The sequence below is a fragment of the Leptinotarsa decemlineata genome, unplaced genomic scaffold, assembly GCF_025532065.1.
Source record: "Leptinotarsa decemlineata unplaced genomic scaffold, Ldec_3_MD MMD2_tig00001719_RagTag_RagTag, whole genome shotgun sequence".
In the NCBI taxonomy this organism is placed as follows: domain Eukaryota; kingdom Metazoa; phylum Arthropoda; class Insecta; order Coleoptera; family Chrysomelidae; genus Leptinotarsa; species Leptinotarsa decemlineata.
This window is the reverse complement of record NW_027412569.1, coordinates 6,310,038-6,329,233: the sequence shown is the minus strand read 5'-3', so window position 1 is coordinate 6,329,233 and position 19,196 is coordinate 6,310,038. Positions and strand designations below refer to the sequence as shown.

The window sequence follows — 19,196 nt, the reverse complement described above, 5'->3', positions numbered from 1 at the left end:
GTTACACAAAAATTTACGAAAATTATTATTCATGAATTTTTTTGAAGGGTTTTCTCATTACTTGTTGACAGCTCCTTGAAGGAGATTTGTCACTTAGAAAATGAAAATACTATTATTTTCTTCCAATTTATCTGAATAATATATGAAGTTTTCCAATAGAGAAAGTATTCTAACGAAAATAATTTCTACGGTTCTAAAAGTAGGAAAGAAATTGTTATTTAGTTTTGGAACCGATACCATTGTTGAAATGTCCAGAGATGACGAAAATGTGCCCTTATTACCATTACTTTTATTTTCAATGGCAGACAATATGATATTTAGAAAATTTTCGGCCTTCTACTTCTCCATCTTGATACAAAAAATGTGGGAATCCTCCGAAGAAAGGAATGAGTCAATTTCAAAAAATTACTTCTATACAAAGATGTGTAGATCATGCAAAGAAGTAACTTTCAGACCCAAACTGGAAGAAAAAGCCCCCTCAAAACAGCTACTTTCTCATATACATTGAATCACACGAAATGAAAATATTTCGAAACGAATAATAATAGTAATAATAATATTTATTCACGTAGGAAAGAAGATTACATAATAATGTAGTAAGAAGATGAAGGTGAAAGAATGAGTACTCAATAAGTGTTTTTCACACTTGTTTCGAAAAAATACAAAGCAATAAAACTTATAAATAATAAACATACTGACTGACAACTGCGGAAATATGAAAAAAACCAATGAGTATCAGACTTGTCTAAATCTAGAAGTAAATATTTACAAATCATTCGCGCACACTTATGCATGTGTAACTACACATATCGGAAAAGTCTAGGGATATTTTTATAACATACTAAATATCATAAAAATAAATGCATGAGGTCATTTAATTTCGATAAAATTGGTACACTCGACCACCCTGTAGATTTCTATTGGTTGAACAAAGCCTGCAAAAACGGTAACTAATCTTTTATCAAGTTTTTTACAAACTGTAGATTTTCGGCGAAAATGAATAATCTGAAAGTGTCGAGTTTGTACATTCTATGCAGTTCTTGCTCAGCAATTAAAATGGAAATATTGTGCTTTAACATGGAACGCCATCACTTACCATTGGCTGAGATGAATAGAGCTGTAGGGCTTCTTCAAGGTGGCATGCGACAAAATGATATAGCTCTTCGTTTGGGGGTCTCCCAAAGTGTTATCAGTCGATTGTGGCGGCGTTTCCGTGAAACTGGCAGTCCAGCCGAACAACATCCAGGGCGAGGACGCGCTACAACTGCAGTTCAAGACCAATTTTTGGTCTTAACCGCAAGAAGACAACCGACAATCACAGCACCTGAGTTGGTTAACGTGTTGCAGCAGACGCACCAGGTAACCATTGGTCGTGATACTGTCAGAAATCGACTGCATGAAGCAGATCTCCACAACAGAAGGCCACTTAGATGTCCACCTTTGTCGAGAGGCAATCGCGGTAGAAGATTAGAATGGTGTCAAGAACATCAAAACTGGGATGCAAATGATTGGGCCACAGTTTTGTTTACAGACGAATCCAGATTTGGATTTCATCCAGATTCTCGTCGAGTAAGACTGTGGAGACGACCTGAAAATAATGAACGTTTGAGACACGTTCAGGAAGTCCACACATACAGAGGTGGTACAGTAATGTTATGGGGCGAAATCATGATCGGCGGCAGAACCGATCTCATTTTTCCAAATCGCTCCCTCATAGCTCGACAGTACCTCGACATCATTCTTCTACCTATCGTCCGTCCGTTTGCTGGTGCTGTTGGTGAAAACTTCCACCTAATGCATGATAATGCTCGTCCACATGTCGCGCGTCTAGTGACTGACTGGCTCACAAACGAAGGAGTTGATGTATTGCCATGGCCAGCACAATCACCAGACCTGAATCCCATCGAGCATGTGTGGAACATGCTTCAACGAAGAATTACTCCGCATATGGGGAACATTCACACAACGTTTCAATTGAGAGAGCTTTTAATCGCTGAATGGGCAAATGTACCTCAACAAGACATTGACAATCTCATTTTGTCGATACACGATAGATGTAGGGCGTAATAAACCAGCTTGGAGGCCATACTTTGTACTGATTCCAAATTTTGTTTTTTGTATCATGATTTTTTTTCGGGGTGCCAAAGAAGAGCCATATTTTTTTTTAGTTTTGCTTGTATGCGCAATCAGTATTTTTGACCATTTAATAAATTTTGTTGTAAGTTACATTCGTTTAATAATCACCCGTCAACTTTTTTTTCCCTGAAGCGATCTAAAAAAAAAATATTGCCATTTTTAAAAATATCCCTAGACTTTTCCGATGTGTGTATAACTTAATACAATGGTTGATGCGTCTGAGTTATAAGATTGTTTGTATGACATTTAAATGACACAAATGTTATAAGCGATGTGTTAGAAATTATAATAAATAAATAAGGTAATATGGACAATCCTGATGTACTACATATACAAGCCTATTCAAATTCGTTTCTGTACATGGGGATCTCGTAAACGATAAGAGATAGAGTGTCGGGTAAATTGTGGCAAAATTGTGTATTTTAGAGACCTAGTCAATGATGTAAAAAAATCGAATATAGCTCTTTCAGTTCTGGAGATATACATTCCATGAATCTTTTATACAAGGTGTCATCTTACTTGGGCCACTCCCATCTTTGCATTTTCAAATACGGTCCTGTATTTTTTGTTGTCATTTTTGGATCGTCGACGTTCACTTCATATTAAGAAATTAAATTAAATTTTATATTTTGGGATGTTTCGATAATATTTTATTATAATTGGGTGAATTATTCCCTTTCAAAGTGGGCCCTGGAAATTGGTTGACTGAGTTAAATGAAAACCACAATGGCAACTTTCACGTCTCCCTATGTACCGTAGAGTTTTTTTTATTTTTTAGGTACCTATTCATATTTTTTACATTTCCATTGCTCTGAGCGTTTTCTACAATGAACTTCGAATAAGAAAACCTTTCATGAGTATCTGGAACACATCCACAATCAATAGATTATATGTGTTTTGATAAGCAGAAAAAGAAATGATAGCAATAATAACATCCGAAACGACTATGGAAATTGAAATTAAGTAATTTATATATAAAATTAAATTTAATTTCTTAATATGAAGTGAACGTTGACGATCCAAAAATTACAACGAAAAATACAGGTCCGTATTTAAAAATTCAAAGATGAGGTGGCCCAAGTCAGACGACACCCTGTATAAAAGATTCATGGACATATTCTCCTAGCCCACGTCAAGTGCCAATAGCAAAATGTGGACAGACTTTCAATATGTCTGCGAATAAAGAAGATACGGACAAAACAATAATTTGGGATTTTTTGGTTCTTCCTGTATATCTCTAGAATCGAAAGAGCTATATTCGATTTTTTTACATCTTCGAATAGGTCTCTAAGATATGCAACTTTGCCACGATTTAACCGACACTTTATCTCGTTTACGAGATCCCCATGTACAGAAACAAATGTGAATAGCCCTGTATAATATGAGATTCAATTGTAAAGTAATAACAATTTTGTTCTTTCACACATTTTTCACCTTGATAAAAACTTCATTTCAAATATTTTTTTGTCAACAAAATCAGAAATCATTTGTCTTGGCTGTCTGCATATAAATTGCTTCAATGACTTTCTGAAGTGGTGAAATATATTATTGTTTTTTATTGTATTGGGAAGAGTATTGAATAATTTTGGAGCCAGGTCAGTATATGTATGTTGTGAAAGTGATATTTTTGTTAATGGAATTACATTATGAGTTTTTTTTTCGGGTGTTATAATTGTGTGACGGTAAGACTTATGATGCACTGTTTGGAACCTTTGGTGTAGTAATGAATATTACTGGAGTTTTTTCCCCACACCAAATCGTTATTTTTAACACCTCGACACGTGTTTCGATCACCAAGTGATCATCTTCAAAGAGGAAGATTAAAACTAAGGACTAGTGCGAGCTATTCCTATTTATGCTATAAAGGTAACTCATATGGGTAAACCATCCAGGCATACCAACCTAAATTAATTTTACAATTTTGCCTTATCTATTATTTTACAATATATGTTTATATAAAACAATTTTCAGCTATATAAAAATTAATTTCACAATATTGCCTATCCAAAATTTATTTTTGCAATGTGTCCTTATGTAGTAATCAGTAAACCCAATAACATTATTTTATTTTATTTTAACGAACTGTTTAGTAAGCTCTTTGGTATAGGTCCGTCATCGTTATTCATAATATTATTGTGTTTACTTATTTCTACACGTTAAGAGATAACTTTTCTTCTTGTGGTACGTTGAAATTACATTGAAATAAAAGAGTTGACGAATGTCAAAAACACCGGCTTCACAAAGCAGATTGTCTGTAGGAAAACGTAAACTTTTCGAATGTATCAATTTTAGAAACTTGTTTTTTAGTACTTCAAGAGGACGAAAGTGTGTCCGAAATGCCCCGTCCAGCATGCTATCCCATAGCGTAAATGACTTTCTACTAGTGCGAGGTAAAGAATATTCAGGTGGTGGCTGGAGAATATTTCTCTTAAGGTTTTGAATTTGTTTAGAATACTTCGCAGCTTTTTGCAAATGAAGTTTATGTGCTCATTCCATTTGAGATATAAATCAATAATTACCCCTAAATACTTCATCTTATTTTCAGGACGAATCAAACAACCAGCAAAGTTGTTTCATAATTTCATGGTGTTGCAACAGTTTAATTTTCTTAGTATTTTATAATTACTTCCAAATTGCTAATTGATTATATTAGATGATCGGTGAACACAATAGAGTTGTAGGCGATAAAAGTGTTTTATAAATTTGTCATAGAAACGTTTATGAAATAAAATTAAAAAACCATTATAAAATAGTCAGGAAATTATCACAGAAACGTTTTTGCAACTAACTTATAAAACTTATTTTCCTATAAAAGAAAATTGTCATGTAGCAGTTTTATAACACTTTTCTGCGAGATTTTTGTGATAGTTATAAAACTATTTCAAGCTTTTTTTATAACTGTTTCCTGTAGCTTAAATGAAATTATTTTATTGGAATGCTTTCAGATACTATTTCATTTTCATCACCATATTGTCACTTCAATAATAATTTCCCAACTATTTTATAGTATGGTATATTAACTTCAATTCAAAAACACTAATATAACTGTTATAAAATATATTTGCTTCTGCTAATATATATTTGCTGCCACCAAGAATAAAATGCAGCATTTAAGAACAACCAGCTAACATCGATTCCGAATCACAGCTTTGAAAAATTCTTCAAAATTTTAGTAATGTTTAGTAAGAATATTTTTGTTTAGTTATTCAAGTGGGACACCATCGATATCGTGGTGGAAATTAGTTTTTCAGCAACTTCTAAATATTTGATTTTTATTGAGTATAGTTACCAAATAAGTAAATTCAATATTTTTAATTCATCCTTAATTTTAGACACTATGATACACACACATATGTGTATATATATGTTATACTTTCAATTTGATAATAATCTCATTGTGTGGATACTGTAATGGATTTTTCTGTTTTTATCCCGAATATATAAATAAAAATAAATAATAACTCAATGGCGGCCATTTTGAACATTCATTGGGGGTATATAATAGTTTTAGATTGAGTTCGAGGTGCTTCAAATAGACGAAGAAATGACTTGGTGTTCCATAAAAAAACTTTCTGGAAGCTTTGAGTCGCCCTGTATATTGGAAATACTAAAAGAAACACGTAAAACTATCCCACCTAACCTAGTGCTTCAATTTTTTTTGCGAAAAACAGGAAAAGGTTGTTATAATGGTTAAAACCCGTCGTTTAGCCTTCATAATCGATGAAAGAAACTTTTTAGCCAAAACATCCCGACAGATGATATTTATCCAAACTATATGTGAGAAATCCTTCATTCATACAAGCACTTTTGTAGAAACCTACAGCTTTAAAAGTAGTCCGACTCTGCCGCAATACCATCACTCCCAGAACTAAGTGTTTCTTAACAGTTTTATAGGGGTAACGTAGTAGCTAAAATACGATGAAATGCTTGCTAATGATATCAATTCATTTTATAGAACGACGCCATTTTAACTGATAGCGATCCGGGATACTGAAATTAGATGAGTTGAAAATATGAAATACCGCACATATAGTGATATTTACAGCTGAAAAGTACATAAATATTATAACATTATATAATTTAGAATGAAGTGTGTTAAGTTTGTGACTAGAAAATTAATACATCGACAGAGTGAGTTTTTGTATAATTAATAATTTTACCGAAAACATTTGTAAATGAGTGGCGCGCTTAAATTTTGCTAATAATAGGCTATATATTTGTTAATAAAATTTCATTTCCAGTAAAAATATCAATCTTCGAAATACAAACAATGTCTTTAACAGTTTCATCAGTGCAAAAGTGAAATTTTAAAATGGCTTCAACCTTTCTATTTCTTGGTTTTCAGTTGGTTACATATCAATTATATTTTCCTAGTGTCCAATACAAAATTACTTCTTGCGTTTCAAGAAAATATTTTTAACACTTTTATTTTATTGTTATCGTTTTTGGCTGTATTATATTTAATAACGCCTACTTGGAACTACTAAAAAAACTCTTATAAAATTGTCTTCTGATTATTTTATAGGTATCGCTTAAATATGTTGCAAAAGTGCAGTAAGGGAAGTCTTTACAAAACAACTTTTTGAGAGTGTTAGACAAATTTTATAGTAACTGCCAAAATGTTTAAAAAAATGTTTTGTAGTGTTTGTAACAGGCCTTACAAAATATTGATAATAACTATAATGTTTTATAAAACGGTGCCAATTTCCTATTTATAGCAGTTGTATAAACACATTGAAAACATTTCTGGGAGAAATGTAGTTTTATAATTTGTTTCTCCGAAACGTATATTCAAGCCAGGTTTTTATTGTATCAAAGTCTGGTTTTACAGTATATTTTGATTCTTGCTAATTATTTGCCTCATAAGGATATTTTTGTGTCGTCTGCAAATCCTAAAGTGTTTCCTTTACTTTCTAGAAAGAATAATAAATTTATGTACAGGTTGAATAGAATAGATCCAAGAACCGTACCCTGAGGTATCCCAGTATCCCACTGCTTATGATTCAAGGGTGTACCCCTTATTGCATTATCTTCCATTGTTTGTAGAGGCAATGTGTGGTCGATGGTGTCGAACGCTTTCGATAGGTCTATGAAAACGCAGAGACTCGGCTTATTTTCATCAAGTGCTGAAGATATTCCAGATGTTAATGCTAATGTTAATATTGCTTGACAGTGAAGAGAAACATCGGACGTCCAGCAGTGAGGATGACAGTGTTCCATGTAAGTGACATTTCACTTCTTTCATTAATTATATTGTGTAGAAATCCTGTGAATGACATGTGATTCGATTCCATTGCGAATGTTTGGAATACAAATGGAATAGAGAGAAGTGTTTTTCTTATAATTCAGCGTTCATATAAAAGTATTTGACTCGAAAGTATTTTTCTTTCCATTTGAAATAACTCAGTTCATTATCGATCTGTTGGGTTTCGCCTCAGGTTGCATATTTTGAGGCGAAGTCGATTTTCAAATATCTTTCACACTTCAACAAGAAAACCGTATTTTTGTTAAATATAATTCGAACAACTATCATTTCAATTGTACTGTCCATTATTATAAATGTAGTCACACCTCGATAGAAAATAAAAATAATTTTGGAAAGTATCTGAGATCCATAGAGAAACATTATGGATTTTCAATTACAATAGGCGAAGTTCAATTTTCGCAGCTATGTAAATAAATGCTAAACTCACTCAACCTAAAAAAGTATCTGCATATGAATTAAAGTAGCACAGCATTAACATAAGCATATGAATAAATGAATAAAGATCAGTGACTAGAGATGCAGCTGAAAAATACAAAACTAAGCAAATAATCATTAGCCATGATCATCAAAGTGATCTTGAGACCGACAAAGTTCTCCAAAGTTTTTCTCAATACTCCCAATATTGCAATGAAAAATTCAGAATGTTGGTTCACCACCACCACCTTTTTTTTCACACAGCACTATTTCGTATAATAAGGGTATTATTAGGCAGAGAACCTTCAAATTCACTGATAAATGAGTTCATTATTCTATTCTGGGTACATTCATTAGAACTAAAAAGTTTGTATATTTTTTGTAGATAAAAAATTTGAAATATTTGGATTCAAATACGCGCGAGAAGATAATACTAAGATAAGATATATGGTGGAATAAGTAATCCACTTCAATTACAATTCAGTTTCGATTTCGTAGGTTCCTTGTTAATTTTTCAGATGAAACTGAATTGAATCTTTGGTTGGGGTCTATTTCCATTTGCTAAACTGATGGTTTTATTCGTAGTTTCTGGATGTGTAGATTCAGTTGGTACTAACGGCACTACTGGAAAATGTTTTCCGTTTTGCAGGAATATCTTGTATCGCTGGGCTGAATAATTCTGTTCCATTAATTTCTTTTAGTTTACCGAACACAAAAGTTTCTATTATTTCTTTTCTTCCACCCTGAGATATTGAGACACATGAATCTTGATACCCTTCAATAAGAATAATATATTAAGAGTTCTATATTACCATCTACGGTACTCTTACGGTATTGATGAGACACCGGTGTTGCCCTACGCTCCGGGGGATATTGAATCCGTTGTGGGGAACGAGAAGTGCCGAATTTATTGGAACTATTCGTTCCCCACCCTCAGGCTCATGCAAGCTAATAAGCCTGATGTGTAGTCCTTCTCGACCACCAGAGCAAGACGATATTTGTCATGGGGTTTTCAGCTCCTGGCGAGACGAATATCGTCCGAAAAGAGGAGGAAAAACGGATAAAATATCGAGATTTTCTCTTCGAACTCCGCAGACTCTATCCAGGTAACAGCAGTGAATAACTCTCTCCGCGGCAAGTATCAGCACAAACTTCGGTGAACTGTCGGGGAAGAACAAAGTTGCTGCAACAAATATGCTTGCCGTTCCAATCTTACTCTACTCGTTTGGAGTAGTGAAGTGGACTCGGGAGGAGCTGTATCAACTCGACAACAGGAAGGCCGTGGACTTTTGAGTTTGGAGTGCCTACATGATAGAATAGTACTGGATATAGCCTGTGAAGTCGTCAGGAGTTCGGATCCCCTCTCTGCATTGTCAGTGACCACGAGAGAGCAGGAATTGGAGCATTTCTCTTTCGGGTAGCTGCTCAAGCAGCTGATGAACTCAGTTTAGTTTTCGACACTGAACGAGGTGACCAAAACTCTGTCACCGAGTTGAAACCCGTTCAGCAAAAAGCTCAGATGAAAGCCTCAGAGATCACCTCACTTCTGCGGAAACACAAGGATAAGCCAATGCATGAGGTCTTCTTCAGAAACATTGGAGACCTTGGCTTATCAAAGCGCCTGACTTTTGCTTTCCTCAGGTCGAGTGGGCTGAGGGGTTCATCATGGCTTGCCAGGATGGTGTCTTCAACACCTTAGTCTACCGCAGTCTCGTGATGTTATAGAAGTTCCTGACACAAGGTGCAGGGCCTGCCGCGAGGTGCCCGAGACCCTAATGCACTCGCTATCAGCATGTCCAGCATATCCGGTCTTGGCGTATATCCATCAACGCGAGTGCTGTATTACCATCTACGGCACTCTTACGGTATTGAGGAGACACCGGTGTTGCCTTACGCTCCCAGGGATATTGAATCCATTGTGGGGAACGAGAGTTGCCGAATTTATTGGAACTATTCGTTCGCCACCCCTATACAAGCTAATAAGCCTGATGTAGTCCTTCTCGACCACCAGAGCAAGACGATATTTATCGTGGAGTTTTCAACTTCTGGCGAGACGAATATCGTCAGAAAAGAGGAGGAAAAACGGATAAAATATCGACATTTTCTCTTCGAATTCCGCAGACTTTATCCAGACCATTCTGTCAAGATGGTTGTTCTGATTATTATTGGAGTCCTTGGTGGAACGATGCTCTCTCTACTCTTGAATCTCAAAATCATACCGGCTTGCCGCACTAAGGCAGAAATCTCAGCCGTACAGATGCAGAAGGCTGTCATTCTTGGCTCAATCCGCTTGCTCAGGGCACATGATTCTCAGACCCAATGATCACTTACCCCACGGTGTGGGAAGTGCTCGTTGGTTGATAATGCTGGCGCGCCCTCCCGAATGTATCAGGGCTTCGGGGGATAGGGCCTGACCAGCGCAAACTACGGTTAAAAAATAATAATAATGATATTGGAAATGTCAAGTGAAAAAAACATGTAGATGTATATTACAGAGTTAATAAATAACATACAGATTACAGTTCATTGATCACAATTATTTGGAAGTATACTCAAAATACTTAATGATAGAATGAAAACATCCCTCTAAAAGGTATTCATTAACTTTCCGTTCAAAAGCGATTTTATAGAATTTCACGCCTTTCAAAGTGGGATAGAAATTCTACTTTCAGCGTAGGGGTATTTACGGGATATCTTACATAACCCATATCATCGTTCAAAATTTGCCTGATTTATGCGCCAGAATAATGGAAAATCGGACGTTCTGGATGAGCCCACATCAAGAAGCGGTGGCGGATATTTGAACGATATTATATTCCACACATAATGGCATCAATAGGTGTTTCAAACAAACGTTAGGAATCACACGTTAAAAGGTAAGACCTCTCTCCTTAGCTCGCACAAGTTTCTCAACTTCTGAGAGTTATCGTTCGTATGGAGGCGACAGCTGATTAACGGAAAAACAGATTTTAAACAGATTTTTTTTAAATAGAAAATTTCGATGATATATCACACATAATTTTTTTTTGGTATTGAAGATAGGAAGCGCTCAATGAAAGACCCTTCATATCGTTAATGTCTCGTACTTTCAGTACGAGATAAAAAAATATGTACCATTCTGATCATTTCCATATTGATTTCAATTTAAGAGCCACCGATAGACAGCTGTTTCAGCCTATTGGGCATCGTCTTCGACCGCCTGCCCGGTACTTCGTTGTTGATATGCTTCAGGAAAGTGTCTAGTTCTGCATTCCCATGGTTCCATATTATGAAGGTGTCGTCTACGTATCTCAACCAGACTCGGGGCTTCTTGCGGGCTTCTTCAATGGCCAAAGTGTCAAAAACCTCTCCATATATATATATTGGCTCTCATCGGTGAAAGTGCCGATTCCATTGGCTGTCCCTCATCTTGCATAAAGAATTCGTCCTTCAGTTGGAAGTAGCAGTTTCGTACACAGCATCCTAGTAATTCCATGATTACTTGTATCGGTAAGTTTGTTCTATCTTTCAGGTCCCCATCTTCGTATAGCTTCTTCTGTATGATTTGAAGTGCTTCTTCGACAGGAACGTTGGTGTGGAGGCTTTCCACGTAGAAACTGATCAGTTGATCCTGCTCTTTGACTTCGATTTTCCTTAGTAGTTCAACGAAATGCCTTGAATTTTTCACCAAAGATGATGTTTCACCTTGCAGTGGTTTGATAATTAGTGGTAAAAATCTAGACAAGTTCTGAGTGGCTGAATCTCTGGAGCGAATGATCGGTCTGAGCGGAACATGCTTTTTGTGGATTTTGGGTAGTCCATACAAGTGAAAAGTAGACTTGGTGTTGTTCGTAGAGATCAGTATCCATTACAGAAGATCAAAGAGGTGCTTCAGAAAGGAAAATACACGAAGATCGTAACAGACCCTACTGCATCAATTGAAAGGAAGTTGTACCACACTTTGAAAAAAACATCAAGTCTATTTTTCGGAAAAAGAAAGATCATCGCTAACACCGCACCACAGTAAGCCCTCTCACTTGTATGGACTACTCAAAATCCACAAAAAGGATTTTCTTTTTTGTGGATTTTGTATATCAACAACCCACTTACACAGGACAGTATCTGAACCAGAAACCCAACCAGCATCAATCGACTAAGACCGATGTTAACTTCAATATGTTATCATCTGTGTTACGACTTTCTCTAATCCGAACTGATTATCAGATAGTATTTTTGAATTCTTTTCTCAATAAGTTTTTCAAAAATTTTGGATAATACCGACAACAAGGTGATTGGTTCATCCAACTATTCAACAAGTCTTTATTTGCTTAATCTTCTGTCACAGTTTCTGATGAAATTCAAATTTGCAAAAGTGTACTGGGCTATTTTCAAAATTCCACATCAATTCGTTATTATGGTCCTGAATTGTATTGAACATACGTTGCTGCTTTTTTGAATATTTATTAGGACTTCACATTCACATTAATAAATTGGAGCCACATCAATTTCTACCGTGTCCACACACTAGATCACTATATATGTTTAATTACATTTGAAACTGGTGAGATTATATCGAAAATCAACACAAAATTTCTAGGACTCTATATCGATGAAAATCTTAGTTGGACTAAACATATTAAAGAACTCATAGTTTTTTTCATATGACATGAAATTGATTTCCATATGGCCGTAACTACAGCATTTTAGAAACCATTTAAAAAACTCCAGAGTTATTCAATCAAATGTATCTATTAATTTTGAACAAAAATTAACGTAAACCGAAAGGGTTGCATGATTTGGATTCATTTTATACATTGGTAATTAGTTCCTTCATTTACCTCACCTATGTGAATAAAAAATATAACTGTTTGAAATTCACTGAAAATCATTTCATTCAAAATGATCACATGAGAATATTTCAGAAATTACGTCCAAGCAGACTGAAAATTGGGAATCGTTGCATTTGAATAATGGTGTAATGAATTTATAATAAGCTGCAAAATGAGTTAAAAAACATTGAAGTTGTGGGAAAGAAAGGTGTTGTCTTTCCACTATTCTATCTATATACAAAAATGTGAGAATCTCCCAAAGAAAGGAAGGAAGTAAAAAACACTCGAGTCATCCATGGAATTACGAATTTTCCGTATAATTCAGTGTTCATTTGTTTTGAAAGTTTTTTTTTTCGTGTAATTCAATGTTTATATGTGAGTAGCTGTAGAAAGCCAGAACCTTTCCTTTCCCGAAAATTATGCTCTCCTAAAAATATGCCTCTTTCAATTTGAATGAAATTTGTTCTAAAATTCAACGTACTTGTGGAAAAAACATTTAATATAATAGGGGAGCCCAAGCGGGGATTTCGGGATTTACTAAAGCGCGGCAGATCAATATACAGGGGGATACCTTGTACCCGGTTGAGTACCTCCACCAAATATGAGCCCCATATATAAGGCCGCCTGTGAGGGATAAAGGATCAGATTAGTAAAAAAAAATTGATCGTCAGAAATTCTCGAGCGCGTCAGAATAAGGTAGGGTGAGTTAATTACCTGCTAGAAAGTGTATATTACAGTAATCTGACCATTTGAGAGTGACGTAAAGAAAGGGGAGGGCAGCAAAGTTGTAAAAAATAACGTCATTTTGACATTCCCGAACGTAGCTAATTTTTTTTATAGGAAATAATTCAAGGATAAAGAAAAATATATAATCTGACGATTTCCGCAAGCCGAAATAACAAAAATTGGTCGATAAAGTTCAATGCGTGCAGCTGTGTTATACCTATATTTCTCTCTCCGAGTTTCTATTCGTCTATTCTCTATTCACTTTTTCTTTATCTATCACTCACTCCGTCCCCACTCTGAATTCTGATGCCATGACGCCATCACGGCTGATCACAGAGACTCGTTCGTGATGAAGATGAAGATGATGATTGATTAATCAATCAATTGATGGATGTAGCCGTTACTACGTGGTAGGAAATCATAATGAAGAAAAGAGAAATTAAACCTTCTGTGTTTTTCACCACTTTTATTTGTAACTAACGTAACAAACTTATACAATATATGAGGACATTTTCAAACTTATACAATATATAATTTTGAAAATGTCCTTATAGGACGAAACTTCAGTAACGTTATTTACAAATAAAAGTGGCAAAAAACATAGAAAGTTTCATTTCTCTTCTCTTCATTAATTAATCAATTGATTATGAAGAATTACATTTTTTTGAGAATTTTTTAAAATTATTTTCTTATAAATACAAGTATTTTACTTTGCATGCTGTTTCATGAAATTTTCAATTAATTAAATACAATGAATAAAAAAACAATTTGAAAAAAATATTGTTTTTGTCAGATCGAGCGAATCCCTCTAGATAATCGTCAGATTATGAGACAGCACGTCTAAAACTTAGAAATGAACCATATATATCTTAATCTGACGGGCTTGAGTATTTCAAAACGGCGAATTTTTTTGCACATTATAAACGTCCAATTTTCCATTACCCAGGCTAAATTTGACCGATGGCATGGGTTATGGTGACATTGAAGACCGCTGTGGTTTGTCGCGTATTCGCATACACCTGCAATTTGAGAAAATCCCACAATAAAAAGTCTAACGGGGTCAAATCGCACCATCTCGGTGGCCAGTTCACATCACCTTCGCGTGAGATGACCATGCCTCAAATCGCTCGTGCAGTATATCCAATGTGGCAGGCCGAAAGCCTGCGAGCCTCCATTAGTGCAAGTTACTGTGTTCTCGCGGTATGCTCAAAATGGGTGCGGACCGCGGTCCGCCATTTGGTGACGCCTGACGTATAGGTTTAGAACAATCATTATGAATGGACAACCGCCCACTAGCGCGCACGGTACAGCCAAGAGCGTCCGCCGCCGGAAAGAATTCGTGCTCTCCGATCCTGTCCGGCAAAGTAACGGTACGTGCTGTGACGGACTGGCCAAGTGAGCGCGTCGCCGGCCAGCGCTTGCCAGCATCAACTTGTCCAAACGTGCCTGGGAAGTTTCTGTCTCTCTGTTTTCCTATTCCATCAGTTGACAGCATGGTGTCAGACGGTACCTATGAAAATGGACGAGGAAAAATAGAGTTGCTTGTTAAGGCAGGCTCTAGAATGTCCAGAAGTTCTGAAAATTTGCCTGAAGTAATTTGGAAGTACTGGAAAAATTTCTCCTCGTCTTCTTTCAGATCGTTGAAAAGATGATGAAACTCTCCCAGATTTGCTCTCTTTCGATCAATGCGATGGACCCACATTCTTTTTTTTGTGACTATATTCTCTTTTCTTCTACATTCAATAATGCGGCCACTATAATGACGACTTCTTCGTCAGAACTGCCAGTGATAGACATGTTTCTGTCTGCGCTCGATGTCAACTGAAATTCCCTTGAAATCGAACAAACAGCACCTTCAGTATGCTGGTTGTAGCTGAACAAGTGGGCAATGCTACTACCCGTCGCCATCAGGCGACGGACAGCGCCGTGCTGTGGTGTGCCGGACAAGTAGGCGACGAGCTTTAGACGCTTTTGGATCTCGTGTGGATTGGTATCGCTGAAGATGATTTGTCGATGAAAATTAGGGTCAGTTGCCAACTGCTCCAGAGCCTGTTCAGCGAACACTTGTCTATGTTCGTTTACCTTGAGTTCATGGGTCAGTTGAATTGTGTACGGGTGCAGACCCAAGTCACGACGCAAAATTCGCCAATGGCATGACATGTCATGCTCTCTTTCGATCAATGCGATGGACCCACATTCTTTTTTTTGTGACTATATTCTCTTTTCTTCTACATTCAATAATGCGGCCACTATAATGACGACTTCTTCGTCAGAACTGCCAGTGATAGACACGTTTCTGTCTGCGCTCGATGTCAACTGAAATTCCCTTGAAATCGAACAAGCAGCACCTTCAGTATGCTGGTTGTAGCTGAACAAGTGGGCGATGCTACTACCCGTCGCCATCAGGCGACGGACAGCGCCGTGCTGTGGTGTGCCGGACAAGTAGGCGACGAGCTTTCGACGCTTTTGGATCTCGTGTGGATTGGTATCGCTGAAGATGATTTGTCGATGAAAATTAGGGTCAGTTGCCAACTGCTCCAGAGCCTGTTCAGCGAACACTTGTCTATGTTCGTTTACCTTGAGTTCATGGGTCAGTTGAATTGTGTACGGGTGCAGACCCAAGTCACGACGCAAAATTCGCCAATGACATGACATGTTTCATGTCGTTCTGTGTTGATGTTGTCTCGAAAATTTGGTTGTTGCAATATTTTTTATTTTTTTTAATGTATCTAATATGTCTTCTGGTTTCTAAAATAGTAATATTAACAAAAGGAAACTACTTTTCGAGCCTTGAAGAAGAATTTAAGCAAATTCGAAACGTTGGCCAGAAAAAAACTGATCCTGATACCCAACCAAACCTTCTCCAGAGTTAGTTTTTTCATTTTTTGTTTTCATTTTGGTCTCCAAATCTTACCTCTTAACAGTAGAAAATATCGAAATCAATAGCCGAACGCTGTTGAATTGAAGACTTCTTTTTGTATCATAAAATGTGCAGCTTTATCAAGTGTCACTGCCTACTAATTCAAAAACTGAAGTGAGATCAATCTCAATAGAATAGAATAGGAAATAAATTAAGAGGACTTTTTTGTCGGAAATCAAACGAAGAGTTCGGAAATGAATTTCATTCGAGGAAAATCTTTGGGCGTATAATGTTTCTTGTAAAATATCGACAAAAAAGAATAATAAGAAACATTGCTAACGTATCTTCAAGAACTTCCTGTCGAAGACCATTCAGAGAGTATAATATTCTCACGGTTTATGGTTTATTTATCGTTGGACTATTGATGTATATACACAAAAATGAATCGGTACATCATTACAATACAAGAATGAAAAATTAATTACATAATCCAAGAAATCGTACAACATGAAGTCAAAAATCATACCAGATAATGGGACTTAGGCGCTATAATATATTACCTAATGAGTATAAAAAATTTGCCAAGTTGGAAGATTTTGAATATAATATCAAGGTGCTTATGTTAGATATAAGTCTATACCAGAGGTGGCGGAAGGCGTGGGCCACCGTCCACGGCCTCGCGGTGCAAAGGGCCTCGCTTTAGAGCGATTGAGTATGGAAAACCCAAAAGTACACGCTATGAATTCTTTTTCATATATGCTGCCTAGAAAATTCTCAACCTAAAGACATTCCATTTCGGCACACGAAAGCATATGAGTGAAACTATGTACGTCTCTTGTAATAATGTACTTTCTGATTCTCATGCCGTAAAACTTGTTGTTCCCCAAGGATCTGTTATCGGACCACTACTCTTTCTCCTATATGTTAACGACATGCCTCAACATTTAAAAACGGGTTATATTACAATGTTTGCCGATGATACTACCATTACCATATCAGGTTCAACTGTTGAACAACTTGCTTCCAACATGAATACCGTTATCGATGATTTCAGCTCCTGGTGTCAGAGAAATAAACTAATCCGTAACACCTCGAAGTCAGTGGCCGTGAAATTTTACAAGAAATGGCGACCCCACAACGTTATCGAAATTGATGACTTGCAAACGTCCTGAGACTTATATTTAATTCGAATTTCAGAGATAGTTGCCGGCCTATTTGTATAGAAAAAAAGATTTCAACCCCCATATCCATTTATATTTTTAAATGTGCTATGTTCGCAAGACATAACTTATCGGTTTCTTGCGACAAATGGATCTGAACACGAACATAATACACGGCATGGAGCTTTATTGAGAATTCCACAACACAGAACCTCATTATATGAGAACTCCCCACGGTACAATGTAATCATTTGTTATAATAAGTTACCAAATCAGCTGAAACAAATTACCAATGATTAGGTATTTCACAACAAAATTAAAATCTTTTTACTTAGAAAGTGCTATTATAGTTACCAAGAGTTTATGACCGATAATTCTATAGACACAGATCTTAGAGACACTCAAATTCATATGTACAAATTGACAGATTTTATTTATCTACTTAGTTATTTATACATATGTCCGTATATTTTTAGTGTAACAAATTGTAATATTATACCATAAGGACCTACCGTATGTACCTAGCGTACCAACAAATGGTTAATAAACTATTATTATTATTATTATTGGTGAAAATATTTTTTTTCTGATGAAGTTTTTTATATTACGGAATTAAATAATTGAAAAATTCTCATATTGGTCGTTTCTGATCATCCGTTTTTATTTAGTCTGGCAACATTACTTCCCCTCAATAGAAAGCCAACCATAGTATCGCATGCAGATGCAGTCTCGCTTCATGTTCCTATATTATAATTTCTAAAAGTATTTGATGTGATAATGAATAATAGTGTTCATTAAGTAGGAATTCGTATTGTGACGTGAAGAAAAATAATAACACCTGTGTTTATTTCATTTATGAAGAATGAGGTAAAAAGTATTTATTATACTTACACTAATATTTTTTATAGTTTTCTTCACAATACATTACATAGTTGGTTGACAATGTTTCATGGTGAATTTCATCAGTTCGGACTTCCATTGTCTGATATGAAATGATTTGAAATCTCGGAAATAACAAATGAAAATTAAAATCAAAGAAATAGATGAAAATAACAATTATATTAAGCAAAAAAACTCCAAAAGAAATTACAATGAAATAAAAACTGAAGAATTGGGCAAAAAATTTAAAATCGAGCAGGGTTTCTTTGCTTAATATAATTGTTATTTTCAGCTATTCCTTTTTGTTTCAATTTTCATTTGTTATTTCAGAGATTTCAAATCATAGCATATCAGACAATGGAAGTCCGAGCTAATTAAATTCTTCCAATTTGTATTCGAAGAATTAGTCTACTTTTTATGAATTAATTATAGTTTAGGAAAGAAACAAGTACCTTTTCAGATTACGGATACAATATAATGGTGCATTCTTCATAATTTATCAATCATGGCAGGCTCAGGCACTAAGAAAGAAAGAGATAAAGGAAGAAAATGGAAATCTGGTTCAGCAAAAAGAAATGTTTTGTTTCTTTAATTCAGTGTCGGTGGCTTTGACAGGGGTTCTGATACGGCGGCGTAGATATGATGTTTTTTCATTACTTTCAAGTCGGGTATTGTTATTTTGTTGTTTAATATTTCAAAAAGGTACATGATTAAACTTTTTGGTGAGTCTCAATGAATAAAAACTGTTCAATTTCAACTGTTTTTTTATTTTACAAACTCTTCTTCTTTCACCATCAGAGGGCCTCGTGAAGTACGTTTCCCACATTAAATTAAGGTCTTGCTCCGCCATTGGTCTATACAATATTGATCAGTTCACTTATTTTTTTAAACAGAGTCGTTTTGATGTGTTTAAATTTTCAAATGTTCTTAAATGTGCAATATAGGTG

The 19,196-nt window shown here is 35.7% G+C and overlaps 1 long non-coding RNA gene across 1 annotated transcript; it reads left to right on the top strand.

Moving 5' to 3' along the window:
* The first annotated feature begins 3,627 nt into the window (after positions 1-3,627).
* Positions 3,628-19,006, top strand: LOC141482703 (uncharacterized). The gene is made up of 3 exons (XR_012465672.1): positions 3,628-3,731; positions 7,183-7,356; positions 18,710-19,006. It is a non-coding gene; the product is annotated as an uncharacterized lncRNA (long non-coding RNA).
* The last annotated feature ends 190 nt before the right edge of the window (positions 19,007-19,196 follow it).